Here is a 16,514-nt window from a genome sequence, read left to right as displayed (position 1 = left end):
TAAATGTCAATGCCAAAATCCTTCTTCCATCAGCAGGTCCTGATGTGCAGTCAATGTGATCATAAAAGTCATAAAGACCAACAGTTGATAAAAGCTTGAGGGTAAAACTCATTCACTATAAAGTCTGAAATGCGAAAAAAGGCAAAATAATAATAAACAAAAAGAGTATAAAAATTTTGTTCCTTATTTATACCCCCAATTCAATACCTTGTTTTAACATGAGATTTACAAAAATGATTTCAGGAATATGCTCTTCTAACCATGGTGTTACATAAATACACATTTCATTAGAAGACAGATGTGGAAGCTTATACTTTAGAAGTTTAAAATAAAACAGATGAAGCAAAAATGAAAACTAGGATAGCATAACAATTCTAGTGGAAAATCAGCTTTGAGTTATATTGCTATTTCTTGTGGCACTTAGGAGAGATTAGGACACTCTTCAGTGAACTGAAAGAAAACAAAAAAGAAAAAAAAATGAGCAAAATTTAGCATTCAGGCCCTCCAGGATCCATGATCACGCTTTCTCACAGCTCTATTCCAGCGCTTCAGTCTATCTCCTCTTGCTTCCTACTGTTCCCCACATGGTTTTAAAAGGCCTAAGCAGTCCAAGCTGAGGTGTATAATAGTACCAGTATTCCCACAAAAGAATGGAACTTGTAAAGGAATTCGAATGCTGCTCTTGCCTTGAGTTGGCACACACTGGTCGGAGCAGCTTCTCCTTGCTCTTGGGGGTCTGTGCCACAGGGCTGAGTGAGAGGGGAGACCTCTCACTCAGGTGAGAGGTGTGAGGGTGTGAGGAGACCTCTGTTTATCTGTTTTGATCGGGACGGTTCCTCAAACATCATCTCGTGTCAGCTGAAGTCCCCACTTTGACCATTCAGGAAGCAAGTCAATCCCTGGACCCCACAAAATTCAAACAGTTTTCTTAAAAACAAAAGGCAAGACAAAAACTTCAAGTGAAAGAATTTTGTGCCATATTTGAGAATTGGGGCTAGAGGCTAATACTGGTGTTTTTCAAAGGCTGGTTATTCAATTTGCCACCTGCTATTTCCTGCCATCTGGCATTGGGATAGTTTCCTGCTGAACAGGTTCTCTGCCAAAGTAAAAGCTGAGAAAAAGAGAGCAAGTGAGAAGTAGTATTTAATTTAGGCTATTTATTAGTGATCTGGTGAGAGATTTGACAAAAATAAGATCTGAAGATGTTTTATGGATTTGAAGTCATCTAGCTCTGTCCAGTTTTTTGACTGCCTTAGATTTGGCTGGAAAATGTCTCTCTCACTCTTTCTTTACAGAATTAACCCCTTTAGATAAAAGCAGAAGGATAGAAATATGTCAAATTATGTTTAAGATGAGAGTGACCTAGCCAGAGAAAGCCATTGTATAAGTGCCCTAGATAGTAGGTTTAATGAGATCCTCTGCATAGAAATGAAACAAACTATATCTTTTAGTATTTCATGCTTTCCCTCACATTTTAAAATCAACACTTGAGCAACTTGAGCATCACTCCTTGTTACTCTGAAAAATCTGAGATTTGAAGTGTAATGGCCAATTAACAGCTAATTTTATTAAAAAAAAAAAAAAAAGTCAAGTGAAATACCAGGTGTACTGCCTAAAGATGGTGATGCTTTCTCGCTAGCCTGTAGGCTCCCTGGGCAGTAAGCAGGGGCAGTGACTGCCTTGCTCCACACTGATGCCTCAGTGCCTGACACAATTTGTGGCTGACAATAGGTTTTTGACAAATAAAAAAAGAGCTTTAATCAACACGTATTAAATGCAATAATGTATTGATCATTATGTTAACGTCTATGGTATACTGTAGAATTTGTAAATTCCCTGTTTGGGGTATTTATAATCTCATTACAAAAATAAGGTATATAAACCAGTTTAACAATAACACGGGGGCGGGGGGCATGATAAATACTAAAAATGCAAAGGGCACTGCTAGATGCTAGAGGTATTTTTGGTAGTAGTGGCTGTTAGGTTTAGTCTATTTTTCCTTTGAAAACAAACAAACAAAACAAAACAAAACAAAAAATGTCAATTATCTCCTTTACCCACGATTATTTAAATCTCATCTTCTGCTTTAGGATGTCTCCAATGACCATTAAAGTTATTACTTTTCTTTTTGATGGACTTTAAAATAAGAGCACCATGACCACATAAAACCAAACACCCTTTTCTCTTATTCATAATCAGCAGACCAGTTTTAGGCTTTGAAAAAGAGGAACAAAGATTGATAGGATCTAGTTATAGACCTTCAAAGTGCAAATGAAAATTTGTTTAAAGCCATTTGCAAACCTTCTGAGGCTAATTTTAACACACGGATGAACAGAAAAGTCTTTTCTTCTCAAATCTTTCCTTATCGCCTTTTATTTCTTAGAAGCCTAAAGGGAAAGTAACTCAAGACTTCATACAACTAATATAATCATCTGCACGGCTGTCCTTTGAAAGATGTGTCAACAGACTCACATGGGTCTTTACTAAGTTCACTCCCTCTCCCATCCTAGAACAGGGCTACTTGGTGTGATCTCTGCTCTGTAAGACCTAATAATCCAGATACACAACGATGACTAGGACATTTTCAACTAAGTGACAATATTAAATCAATTTAGGAATAAGAGGCAAACACACATATATTATGAAATATGTTGCTCAAAGTGCAATTCTTGCATTTCATAGCTAGGCAACAAACAAACTCCTTTTTAAGCCCTCATCAGCATTAAAAAAAAAAAAAATTAGCACACAACTTACGTGAATAACTATCTAGAATATAAACCACTCAAAACATTGGAATAGTAGGGTCCAACTTTGGATGTTGAGTTTAAGAACTCTCTGTCAGTGGCTTTTTAAGCAGTTCAGACAGAAAAACTCGGGCCCTTTTCAGAACAGCCAGTGGAAATATGACAGGCAGGTAAGTCTCTGGAATGGGTACTTGCCTGGAACGATTCTGCAAACTGCTGGACCAGCATTCTCCCGTTTTAGCCAAGAGAAAGGCAAAGAGACAAGAACACAACTAACACATTGATTTTCCAAATTGCCTGCAAACAGACTGGCTTTTGTTCTTGCCTACTCTGACCACCAGCCCGGCAGATTACAGGCAGCTACTGTAGGAGTCCCCTCTGTGCCCCATGCCATCAGCTGTTTGCTCACCTCGACAGAAGCTTTATTATTGTCCAGGCCAGCAGGCTGCCAAGCTAGGCAAACCGTGTGAGTGTGGAAAAGATAAACAAATGCAACCCAAATAACCCCAACAATGCTTGTGCTCATGGAGGCAAGAGACATTCTGAGCTTCCCGCTTATAAAACAGAAGCAAACTTGACAACAATCCTAAGGACGTGAGTATTTTCTTGGAAGGAAGGAGGGGCACAAGAAGGAGAAGGAGAGAATGAAGTGTGCTCTTAAGCTCCGGCTTTACTAGTTCCCAAAGCTGGTACCCTGTGGCTGAAGATAACTCTGTCCACAGTGCTAAGTGGGTTCCCAGGTGAAGACAGAACTTGTCCAGGCAAGTCAAAAGGCAGGAACTGAGAAGCTTCCTCTCCTCAAAAATCAGGTTACATTCCAGGCTTTTCAGGGCATTCACCAGCACTACTGTTCATTCAAGACTAATGTCACCAGGAAGGAAGGAAAGCAGAATCACAGGATGCATGACATGGGGAAAAAGTCTTTGATACCTTTGAGATATCTTAGAAGGGAAGAGCAGTTATATAAAGGAAGTCAAGAGTGAAAAGTAAAACACCAGAGACTTACTATGATTACATAGGAGGTACTTCATTGTGTGTAGAATCACATGGGATTTCCTATTTGTGACCAATTTCATCGTTGCTTTAAAAAAAAAACAAAAACAAAAAGCGATACAGCCTTTTTTCCATGGGTTCAACCAAAGGTTACTGTTGAAGGCAAAAGCGGTGATGCTCCTCAGCTATTTCAGTATCACAAACAAAAGCGCTCCTGACTGAGCAGGGCTAATGCACAGATGCCAGAGCCTGGAGCTCAGCGGCTCCACCATTTAGCTGCAGCGCTGGCTCTTCCATATGAATGAGCAAGCTTTCCACAACATTTATCTGATTATGAGAGCCACCATCCTTAAACACACACATGCAGCTTTCCCGCCTCCCGAGTGAATTCTGTATCCTGTAGCAACAGGCTTTACAGATGGAAATCTCAGCCCCCGAGTTGGGTAGACATGGAGATGGGTGAGGGGGCTGGGGTAAAAGGAGGACAGGAAGAGTGCCAAGAAGAAAACACAGCTGGCTTCAGAGTCTGTAGTGCGGACGGGGAGCCTTATCAATGAAGCAAAGTGGGCACTTATTGAAAGGTTTGAGCGCTTCCCTGAACTAGAACCAAAGAGCAAGAGGGTGTCAGGTGATTATTCAAACCAGAATCTGATTCAGTCATGGCTACGCACTTTCTTATTCTACAAGGATAATTACTTTCTTTTGCATCCTGCTGGAAATTCTGCTTTCATCAATTATTAGTTGCCCCCAACTACCACAAATAAAACCAAGTTCTGATGCAATAATTTTCTAATGACTATTATATCTTTGTCAAGTGTTTGAAAAAGGGGGCTAATATAGGAGTCTAATATAGGAACTGATAATAAAGACATCAGTATTCTAGATTAAAACCACTTTCTTGCTTGAGATCCCAGATTCTTACTTTTATAGGGGAACTTCACGTCATTTTAACTTTTTTAAAAAATTTATTTTATTTTATTGATTGATTGGCTGCATTGGGTCTTCATTGCTGCACACAGGCTTTCTCTAGTTGTGGTGAGCGGGGGCTACTCTTCGTTGCGGTGCACGGGCTTCTCATTGCGGTGGCCTCTCTTGTTGCCGGAGCACGGGCTCTAGAGCGCAGCCTCAGTAGTTGCGGCGCACGGGCTTAGTTGCTCCGTGGCATGTGGGATCTTCCCGGACCAGGGCTCGAACCCATGTCCCCTGCCTTGGCAGGCAGACTCTTAACCACTGAGCCACCAGGGAAGCCCAAGGTAATTTTAACTTTTCAACAAATATGTCCTGAGTGTGCACTAAGTGATGCATCAAGAGCAAGAATCCCCTCCTTTTAAAACATTGCCCTCGCAAATGCCTAAGTTCGGGCGTGTACATTTCCAATGAATTCATTATCTACCTCTTAGGCAGATAAAAATGTCTTTTTTTTTTTTTTTAAAGTTCTACTGCTTTTTTCTTTTTTAAAAAACAGGTTAACAAAGATATAACATACAAACAGTAAAATTCACACTTTTCAGTGAATTTGTGAATTTTGACAAATGCATCCAGTTGTGTAACCACCACCACAGTCAAGCTATAAGAACAGTTCTATCGGGGCTTCCCTGGTGGCGCAGTGGTTGAGAGTCTGCCTGCCAATGCAGGGGACACGGGTTCGAGCCCTGGTCTGGGAAGATCCCACATGCCGCGGAGCAACTAGGCCCGTGAGCCACAACTACCGAGCCTGCGCATCTGGAGCTTGTGCTCCGCAACAAGAGAGGCCGTGAGAGTGAGAGGCGCGTGCACCGTGATGAAGAGTGGCCCCTGCTTGCCGCAACTAGAGAAAGCCCTCGCACAGAAACAAAGACCCAACACAGCCATAAATAAATAAATAAATAAAAATTAAAAAAAAAAAAAGAACAGTTCTATTAGCCCTAAAAACTCCTAATGCCTCCTTTAGAATCAACCTCTCCAGGGTTTGCTGCTTAATTTGAGCAAATTTTATACAGATAACCTCCTTGAGATTCTTTCTAACCCTAGAGTTATTAATTTTATAAGAGGAAAAGCAAATAAGGTAATAAAACTATAATTTCAGTTCATTTGTAATTTACATTCTGCCAATTTCCAAAATAGAACTTGAAAAAATTAAAATCCAGTTTACAAGTAGTTTTCTCTGAAAACAGCCATGAGACATTTGGTATCCCTGTTTGCCATTCTAATAAGGGTAACAAGTAAGTGGATTTTTTGGTAGAGAATAACACAGGCATAGAATTTTACAAAAGTGAAGTGCTAAATAAATGCAGCATAATAACACATTTTAAAGTGAAGATGGAAAACAGAGGGACTTGCTAGATATCAAAGTCTAAATTTGTCATACCCTGGGCTTAAAAATGAGGTCGCCAGCATTTCACCTGGTATAATGAAATAACATTTCACATCCAAGAAAGTACTCTAGGAGAAATACTCCATTTTCCATATCATTCATGGAATAGAAAACAAGCAAGGACAAGTAGGACATATATCCCCAAACTATTCTGTCTTCTCTCTGATCTGGCTATTGTTTAGCCAGATCAACATCTCTCAATATAGGGGACACATTTTTCATTCACTAAGAAAATATTTACTAAGTAGCTACCCTGTGCCAGATGGTCTGTGGTCTAACCCTGCTGGTCTGCCCAGTTTCCTCTAGTTTCAAACAATCTTAAAGATGACATCTCTCCCTTCAGATACAGAAAGAAAAAACCTATAGACTGACTCTATGCTCTGCTGCTCCTTCTCTCATGGTAAATATATAAAGCACAGGAGCCAGTCAGATGAAGCCAACTGTTCTTTGTCTGAAGCCTACTATTTTTGTCAGCCTCCAAAAGGTGATCATATGGGTAACAGGGAAGGATTATTTGTGGGGAGAACTGGAGAAGAAAAAAGTATTTACAGTGATTGCTGAGGTGCCCTCCTGGCGATGGTCCTACAAGCATAAAACGTCTGTCTTTGTAGCCAACAACTGATCTGTCAGTGAAATTGCACCCGAAGTGCCTGGTGGGGCTTCTCCAGCCACTTGCAAGGTGGATACACAGGTTAGCTTCATGCCTGAGAGACGGTGGAGGGCAAGGTGAGGCTAAAGGAAGAGGGCCTTCAGCTCAGGACAGCAGGAAGCTGAGAAAAACTGGATTTTGGAACCAGCCCTATTTATAAAAACACATAGAGTTGTGGGAACTGGCTTGGGTCGGGCAGAGATAAGGGAAATATTTTTGGTTTTCAGTAGGAAATCTATGAGCCATAAATGAGCCAGTTTTAAAAAGACGCCAACATTTCCTGATGTCTTCTAAAGTTTGGGCTAGGAACTTCAGATATAATTTCTGCAAAATCATAAATAATACGATGACTAAGGCAGGAAAATCACATATATTAATTAACCAGGGGTAGCCTATATATCTGAATAGTTCTGAGGAAGGGGGAGGTGTGAAAAAAGGAGGAAGACAAAGGAATAGCATTTAGGATTTCTGGAGTATTCTAGGCTTAGTGAAGTTGTCGGGATTAAGTCTGCCACAAAAGAAATGAGCAGGCAGAGGACTGGCCCAGGGGACGAAGCACACCGGCATAAAAGCAGGGAAGAGTTAAGCTGGTGTTGAGCGGATTTATATGTGTTTTTGTGTGTGAGATTATGGATCTCTTTTGGGGTATTTTTGATGGAAGAGAAGCTCAGCACTAATCTGGATTTCTTAAGAATCATCTTTTTTTTTAAATAAAGAAGAAAAGCATCTCAGCGTTTTAAACATTTTGATTCTCTAACACATGGAAAAGCTGAATCTCAAAGGATTCTATTTATAGCAAAAGGTAAGACTGGATTTACTTCCAGTTATACAACCCAAGTTCATACCTGGTTTCTATTTCTGTAACTCTACTGACTTCATTATTAAGGCTTTAAGCTCTTAAAAGGCAGGGGACAAGTTTTCTATCTTTTTGTGACCTACAACAGTAGGTGTTTGATGATTTGGCAATAGTGACTAGGCCTGCTAAGACTGTATAAATACCAATAATGTCTGTTGAAACTCATAAGTATTATTTATATTTGAAACGATAATCCACTTCCGGTTTTGAAGTATTATCCTGCCTATAAACAGACCAAGCCAGGAGGAAATGCTACCTTTTTTGTGCCAAGGCAGGAGGAGATCAGAGACGGCAGAGAATGTGAAATAATATGTGGTCATTCTGGAAAGTCACCTACTCCTCACTTCTGCCCCCTGCTGCCTCCTTCCCATCATACATAAAAGGATACATAGATGCTGCAGTCCAATAAGTTCAGGGAACAGACAAGCTGATGGGAGAGTGAAACCAAAAACAGGAGAATAGACGATAGAGCACATGGGTTCAAAGACCTCCCCTAACAAGTTCTAAATCAAAAAACTTAGACTCCTCTCAAGATTGGAAGAGACTCTGAAAGCCATCTAGGCCAAGTAAATTGGGGATGGGGAAGGAAGAAAAGTTCATATAGAATTAGAGAATCTATAGTTTAGTGCTGGTAGGGACCTTCAATAACCACTGTTCATTAAACTATTTATTGAGAAGTCACTACTTACCAAGCCCTGTACTGGGTGAAGTGAAATCGTCTAGTCTAATTCCTTTACTTTATGCATGAGGAATCTTGGTGTCCAATGAGATGAAATGATTTATCCAAGATAAGTCAGATAACTCCAGGACCTAAAGTATAAACTAGACTGTTTACTCTTACTATTCCACCACTGCCTTTCAATTCTTTTATTTGTAAGACATCTTTAAGAAACATCTCTGCAGTTTGACAAAGGTCTCTAACCTACTAAAAACAAAGAAACAAACAAAGAAAAAAAACTCAGGCGGTGAAACAGTTTTGGAATTGCCCTGAATTAGCCATTTGACTTTGTAGTCACTCGATCCTTGGGGTTTCAGTTCCTACAACTGTAAAATGAAAAGGTAGGATTATCCAGATCATACACTCAAATGTCTGCAGGGGCCAGTCAGTTAATATAAATGCATGAAGAATCATGTAAGACAATAGGTACAAAGCTACTTGTATTATTATCAAGCAAAGTAGCTGCCTAGTTATACTGTTTTTGAAAACATATTGTATGGGTCAAACAAAATACACTGGAACTCAACTAGACCAGACCCCTGAAACTCCTTCCAGCTCTCATGTTTAATGACTGAAGAATAATAAGCCTAATCCATTCATTAAAACATCATACATTTACACGTCACTGTTAAACTAGAAAAATGGTAGTGATACAAATAAGAGAACAGAGACTCAAGGATAAAAGCCACCATTCAGTCCACATCTGATTCTGCTCTATTCCACTAGCCTCATTCCCCAGTCAGGTGAATATCATTTCACCCAGCTTGGGCAGTCTACATAGACTATTACGGGGACAGCAGACCTCACAAACTGGCATCTAAAATTTCAAGATGAAATGATACAATCACTAAATTAAATTCAAGGTCCTTAAAAGTAGATTTTAATTGGAGATCAAGTTTTGTAAGATAATAAAAATTTCAGGGCTTCCCTGGTGGCGCAGTGGTTGAGAATCTGCCTGCTAATGCAGGGGACACGGGTTCGAGCCCTGGTCTGGGAATATCCCACATGCCACGGATCAACTGGGCCCGTGAGCCACAACTACTGAGCCTGCGCATCTGGAGCCTGTGCTCCGCAACAAGAGAGGCCGCGATAGTGAGAGGCCCGCGCGCCATGATGAAGAGTGGCCCCCGCTTGCCACAACTAGAGAAAGCCCTCGCACAGAAACGAAGACCCAACACAGCCAAAAATAAATAAAATAAATAAATTAAAAAAAAAAAATTTTCAGCAATTGATCTCTCCCTAAGTAAAGGATTTTCTACTCAAATGAATACTTCATTGTATTCAATTTATATCTAAGAGTCAGCCATCCAAAGTAACTTTCCTGTAAAACACAAATTGTTTCTGTATGTTGCTACTTTCTTTTACTCCTTAAATTATTGCTAAGCAGGCATAAACATCCAAATAGTTCACCACTATAACTTACTTATTTTTGGTATCAAACCCCTGTTAAGTGGCAATTCTTAGAGCAGAGATGGTTGAACCCTTCAAAAATGGGGGAGTGATATGGGAGTGGTCACAGAGATATTAAGAAATTACTTGCCAGTTTCTGGAACCATAAAAGGACATAAACATTTTTTGTAGCTAAAAGGGAAAGAAATTTGAAAACTGAGGATTAGATTTGTTAGTCTAACTGGTTTTCTGGAAGCTTTAATTTACCAATTACCAAAACATCCTTATTTATATATGAAGGTAAGAGAATTAAGATGTCCTTTCTTTCCTGTGCTGCCAAATGGTAAAAACCAGACTGCCTACATTTAATAAGCAGCTCCTCTATTTAGCTCAAGCTAGCACCCCCATACTAAAACCAAACTTTTTAATAGCTGAATATTTGAAATTGTACATCACAATATACTAAGAAAAGTCTTAAGAATGACCAAACGCAACATGATAACAATCATTTAAGAAAGAATGATTACCAATTTTAAACAGGGAAGAGCTAATTCCTTAGTAATACTCCAAAAACAAAGGCCTGGGTTCGTCTGTTCTGGCTGGCAAGACTTCCATACAACCACCATGCTACAGCTAAACAAAAGCTGTTAGGCTGGCCCAGAGGAAGGAATGAACAATTTGAAAAACATCTTTTATTGCTTAAGAAAATTTTTTAAATGTCTGAAAGTGCCAGGAGAGCTGTCTCAGTGTGACTGCAGGCAGCTTTCCAAAGTCCCTCTGCTTTTCTAAGGATGAGTCACAAGGAGAGGAGAGAGCATCTTGGCAAAGATACAGTCTTTCCTCTGGTTCCACGTTCACTCCCCCTTTTATTAAAAAAAAAAAAAAAGAAAAGAAAAGCTTTGATGGATAACATTTAAATAGATTCCAGACAGGCTTAACTGAAGAAGTTTGAACACCAGGGAGGCAAAATATCATCGCAGAAGTCTCTATTGTTTGCCATTGTGAGCCACAGACACAGGGAAGCATCTCCTGCATCCTAAAAAGGGCTGCGCCCATGGATCGTGTGTCAGATCGTGGCCATGTTTTGTGGGAGAGGAGAGAGAAACAAGCTATGAAAATACCTTTGCTTCCCTAGCGTCCTAAATGCCATTAGCTCATCTGCTGAACAATTACAGTGAGCTGGAAGGAGCGGGAGCCCGTCCTTTATGAATGCACATCAAGTGCAATTTCACCTGCAGTAGCTGTAGGCTATCCACGTGTACCCGGCTCCTACAATGCATGCAGCCTTCAGTGAACAGGCACAGTTTTTCCTTCACTAACTTTAGGCAGAAAAGCAAGGGAGCTAGTTAAAAAAAAAAAAATTTTTTTTTTTAAACGGAGAACAATTAAGGAAAAGTTGAATGTTAAACTAGAGAGAATAGTTCTGCTACTGTACCTATATGGGATCACTTATTCCAACAGAATGGAGCATGTGGTGAGGACAAAGCTGCTCTCTTCTGCATGTGATCATTCATCGGCCTACTATGAATCGGGATATTCCGCTGGACACTAAGTGACAAAGATAAGCAAATATACTTCTTGCCTTCAATGAGGTTAGATTGGGATTATCAAAAACCGAGTATTTTGTGAGCATCTAAAACAAGCATAGAAGGGTAATTCAGAAGCATTATAATACAATTCCTCATTTATACAACACTGATTATTTCATAACACTCTGGTACTCAATTTTCTAAAAATCAGCTCTCAGTAGAAAAGTAAATTCAATGTTTCTCTCCTCTTCCCAATAATCTTTTTTGTTTTCTTTGAATATATTTTAAAAATAAAATATTACAGATATAAAGTTGTACCTTCCTCCTCTCACTTTCCAGAGGAGGAAAGTTGGTGGCCATCACTCTCAGGCGTGTTTTTATACCTTCATTACCTAGGGATGTGTCCTGTGCTGAGTACTTTAGGGTACATATGCCTTTTAACTCTGTATTCAAGGGCCTGTCTCATAGAGAACTGAGCCAAACCATAGTAATGTGTGCTTCTCCAGGGGTAGAAGGGTAGGGACAGAAACAACAAAATTTCTGCTACCTGAGACACGAGGGAGGCTAGGATGCTACTTTTCCTGTGGAAACTAATCAGCATTGTCACCAGGAACACCCCTGACAAGGTGATTGCTGCTCTGCATCTGACTGGAGCCCAGCCCTGACTCACTTACTGACTGGTTAAATCAACCTGAGAATCAGTTTTGTCATCTGTAAAATAAAGGTGATAATGCCTTTATCACTGGGTTACTATGAAAATCAAAGGAGAATTGGGTTAAGTATTTTGACAACTTTTAATCCTTTTTGGAACCAAGCAGAGTGGAAATATGCACACAAACAAGAAATATTATTGTTACGGCCTACTTGATACAGCACTTGATGGCATTCTGTCTGGTACTGCTTACTCGCTGCCTCAAGTGTGTCCTTCCTGAGGCTAAGGCCTGGGGCAGAACTGCTTTTGGTAGTAGAGAAGTAGAGACAAGATCTGGCAGCAGACGGACCTCACTTCTGTGTTATACCCCCAGGAAACTGACTCTAAAACCTCAGGATCCTAATTGGTAGAATGTGGGTAAAAGTTGTTCCCACTTGTGTGGTACAACTCTGGATTGAAATTCAGGCTGCAGAGAGAAGACACATGATGTGCTCGGTGCAATGGCTACAACGGCGCTTTCAGGCAACCAGGACAGGGAGGCTGGCGGCAGCCACATGCTGAGGGTCGCTGCGTTAAATGTGAGCTCTTAGGACTACTTTTCTCCACACAGGTTGTGACTTGCACGGTGCTGGGCCCCTGTGCAGCAAACACCTGACTGCCACTAGCCAACAGGGATGGAACAGAAGGGGAAGGACGGTCTCAGTAAGAAAGCGAAGAGTCCCCTACCCCTCGCTCCTCTAGACACAGTCTCTAAGGAGGCGCTGGAAGGTGAACCAGAGGAGAGAACAGAGAGGCTTTTCACAACCCCAAAGGCTCAAAGCCAGCCAGTACGGGGTGTGCCAGTCAGTCTGATGACTGGTAGCAGGGTTTCTGATCTTATTTATCAGAGAAAAAGGTCCAGGCTCCCTTCTCCCAAAGAAGGGAGTTGGGGGGTGACCTAACGAGGAGTTAATTTACCCATTAGTGCTCTCGGGCCCTTGGACTGGTTTTCACAAGCCTGGCGACGTGGGGTTACAGCACAGTAGAGTTTATGCTTTGAGTCCTCTGTCCGCTCAGTGCCCAGCAGCCTGTGGCTGGAGCCAACAACTAAGGAATACAGACACCTACTGAAGATACACCAAACCACTCCGAAGAGAGCTGCCAAGTACGCTTATGGCTCAGATCTGTGTGTGGGGTAGAATCTCAGAGGAAGGAAAGAGTATCTACATAGGACATGCCACCCATCTAAGCCTAGGAAATAAGGAAAAGAGCAACAAGGCAACCCATCTGCCACTAAACAAGCCACTGCCCAACCTGCAACCTTTGCCCGCTCCACCCCCCAAGCAGCCAAGAACCCTCTTTTCCATCACTTTTCTACCATCGGGCACCCAAGAGTTTAAGGCTGAAAGCTCCCATTCCTGCCCCCAACCCAATGGTGCCATCAGCCCCTTCAGACAACTTGGACAAGGCAGCTGGCGACAGCCACAGGACAGTAAAGGGCCACCGAGTTAATGGGATATCTACGAAAAACACAATAGTTTTTCTCACGTTGAAAAGAACAAGTGTGGATATGTATAACCAACCACTATTAACTTGTGTTTTAGAATCCTGTGTTAAGATAGGCTCAAAAAAGGAGAGAAAGACGGGGTAAGCTGTTGCTATAGTGACCACAGAATTTGATCATTTCTAGGATTTTTCCATAATCCCATGAAACCTTAGGAAAGTCTAATTTATTAGCAATACCTGAAGTATTTGGTTGGCCAAAAAGTGCCTTCAGTTTTTAAGTAATAATTAAAAACACATTTCTCACTTTCACCAAGAACTTTATTGAACAACCATATTCACCCTTTTGTTCCACTACCTTCTGCCATTTTTTCAGGCAACTTCATAATTCCATCTTCCCAAAACTTTTTAAGAACAGATGCCTTTCACAGACTTCCAGGGAATTGAAATTTTTTCCATTAAGAGAATTTTGTAAAGACCAAAATAAATGGAAATTCGAAGGTGCAATGTCTGGTGAATACAGCAGATCAATCAGAACTTCCCAGCCAAGCTGTAACAGTTTTTGCCTGGTCATCAAAGAAACATGCGGTCTTGTATCCAGATGGAAGATTATGCATTTTCTGTTGACTATGCGTTTTCTGTTTTCTGTTTCAGTAGACGCTTTTTGTTGAGTGCTGCTTTCAGTTGGTCTAATTGGGAGCAGTACTTGTTGGAATTAATCGTTTGGTTTTCCAGAAGGAGCTCATAATAGAGGACTCCCTTCCAATGCCACCACATACACAACATCACCTTCTTTGGATGAAGACCGCCGGCCTTTGGTGTGGTTGGTGGTGGTTCATTCACTTGCCCCACGATCTCTTCCATTCCACATTACTGTACAGTATCCACTTTTCATCGCCCGTCACAATTTGTTTTAAAAATGGCATGTTTTCATTATGTTTAAGTAGAGAACTGCATGCAGAAATATGGTCAAGAAGGTTTTTTTCCACTTAACTTATGTGGAACCCGAACATCAAAGCGATTCACATAACCAAGCTGGTGCAAATGATTTTCGGCACTTGATTTGGTTATTTTGAGTATGTCGGCTATCTTCCGAGTGGTATAACGTTGATTGTTCTCAATTAATGTCTCGATTTGACCGCTATCGACTCCAACTGGTCCACCCGCCCACGGAGTATCGTCCAGCGAGAGATCTCCAGCACGAAACTTCGCAAACCACTTTTGACGTGTTCGATCAGTCACAGCACCTTCTCCACACACTGCACCAATCTTTCTTTGTGTTTCAGTTGCATTTTTACCTTTCTTGAAGCAATAAAGCATAATGGGCTGAAAATGTTGCTTTTTTCCTTCCACCTTCAATAGTAAAATGGTTACACAAAAATTCACCAATTTTGATGTCTTTTTTTAAATGCACGCTGATATGACAGCTGTCACATACAATCTAACAAAATTGTTCTGAATGAAGTTAAAGACAACTAAGTGCTACTAGAGCCATCTTACAGGAAAAAAAAGAATGAACCCTTTGGCCGACCCAATATATTTCTAGAAATGAATGAATACTTATAAAAGAGTACAACATACTAAAGCACTTGCTTGTTTTGAGTATTTAGATCTTTTTTTTAAAAAAAAAATCAAACTGAGGGAAAGCTTCTTCTTCCTGGATCAGTTTGTGCAAAATCTTTAACTATTACTGAGATTGATGATGAGAAGATGATAATGAATAACAGCATTATTAATTAAAAAGTACTTAACACTTATCATGTACTAGGCATTATCTTAAGTACTTTATATACACTTTTTCCTTTTTACAGAGTAGGAAATTGGAACTGCAGAGGATAAATATCTTATCTAAGAGCTTGTAATGAATCCAACACAGGTGGTTTTCCCCATAGTGTTTGAAACAGATTGCTGGTTGTTGTTAAGCATCAGATGTAGTTAGCTTGCATTTAGACAGCCTTCTTTATAAAAAACGTGTCACTCTGAGCACTAAACTTGAGTTCAGCGTGGCAGGAATGTAGAAATGAAAACAACAGGTTCTTATCTTCCATCTCATGCTTTTGTGAGGGTAGCCTGGCAGTGTTATTTTGTTGGGGGGCTCCCAAGGAATGCATAGGTCTTTTCTCTTGCATTGGTCAGTTTGCTCAGAGAGGACTCCCCCAGTCTCCTCCCTGAGAGGCATAATAAGGCTTGTATCCTCAGGTCCAGAGCCTTTCTGCCTCAACTCTCCAGAAAGAAAACCACCAGTCTTCTGCTAGGGTTGGAGAGAAACAATCTGGGTATTTCATTACTTCTTATGAAAACCTCTAATCAATCTGCCTCAGTTCCACCCACATCTCTTCTCTGGGAATTACCTGCTTTTTATTTATGAGCCTTTCTAGGGTCCTCTGGTATGAACCACCTTGCTTCCAGATTTCCTCTCCCGCCAGTTTAAGTTGCAGCTTTCTCCTTCTGCTAAGAAGTTCGTTACCTCCTGTCCATCTGTTTTCCAGCTTCCAAAATTTTGTTGCCTCCTCTCTTGTTCTCTTTATTCTGTAGGTTTTTATCTTTTTTACCCTCTATTGACATATTTGTGGAGATTTTGGTAGGGAGTGCGGTTAAGCACATATGTTCAATCTGTCACATTTAATCAGAAGACGTCTACAGGCTCTTTGATCTCTCTATGGTTGGTCAATGGATATATAACGTTAAAAGTAATGATGATAAAGAAAATGTACTATTTCAGCAGTAATATCCTCAGTTTAAAAAAGAAGGAAACATCTTGAGTAAGACACTTAACTTCTCTGGATTTCAATTTTAATAAATTATGAAACAAGAGGCTAAAAAAGTCTCTCAATAACCCTTTCAACTCTAATATCTTTCAACAAAGACCAAAAAGAAATCACAGTACTACATTTTGAATTATTTGTTCAATCTAAACCATTTTACTGAAAACATCTGTGTACACATATTAAGACCCTAGTACATGGATGGTATGCTAGGTGTTAAGAGTATTGTTAAGACAGGGCTTCTCTGGTGGCTCAGTGGTTAAGAATCCGCCTGTCAATGCAGGGGACACGGGTTTGAGCCCTGGTCCGGGAAGATCCCACATGCCGCGGAGCAACTAAGCCCATGCGCCACAACTACTGAGCCTGTGCTCTAGAGCCTGCGAG

The 16,514-nt window shown here is 40.6% G+C and overlaps 1 protein-coding gene and 1 long non-coding RNA gene across 2 annotated transcripts in view; one reads left to right on the top strand and one right to left on the bottom strand.

The window, feature by feature from the left end:
- LOC309658619 overlaps positions 1–16,514 on the top strand; it is a 473,127-nt gene that overhangs the window by 326,949 nt on the left and 129,664 nt on the right. The window lies entirely within an intron of this gene.
- MRPS27 (mitochondrial ribosomal protein S27) overlaps positions 1–16,514 on the bottom strand; it is a 90,225-nt gene that overhangs the window by 19,475 nt on the left and 54,236 nt on the right. The window lies entirely within an intron of this gene.

Source organism: Balaenoptera physalus (genome assembly GCF_965194825.1).
Source record: "Balaenoptera physalus genome assembly, chromosome: 3".
Lineage (NCBI taxonomy): Eukaryota > Metazoa > Chordata > Mammalia > Artiodactyla > Balaenopteridae > Balaenoptera > Balaenoptera physalus.
The sequence above is the reverse complement of the archived record's forward strand: the minus strand, read 5'-3'. Positions and strand labels throughout refer to the sequence as shown.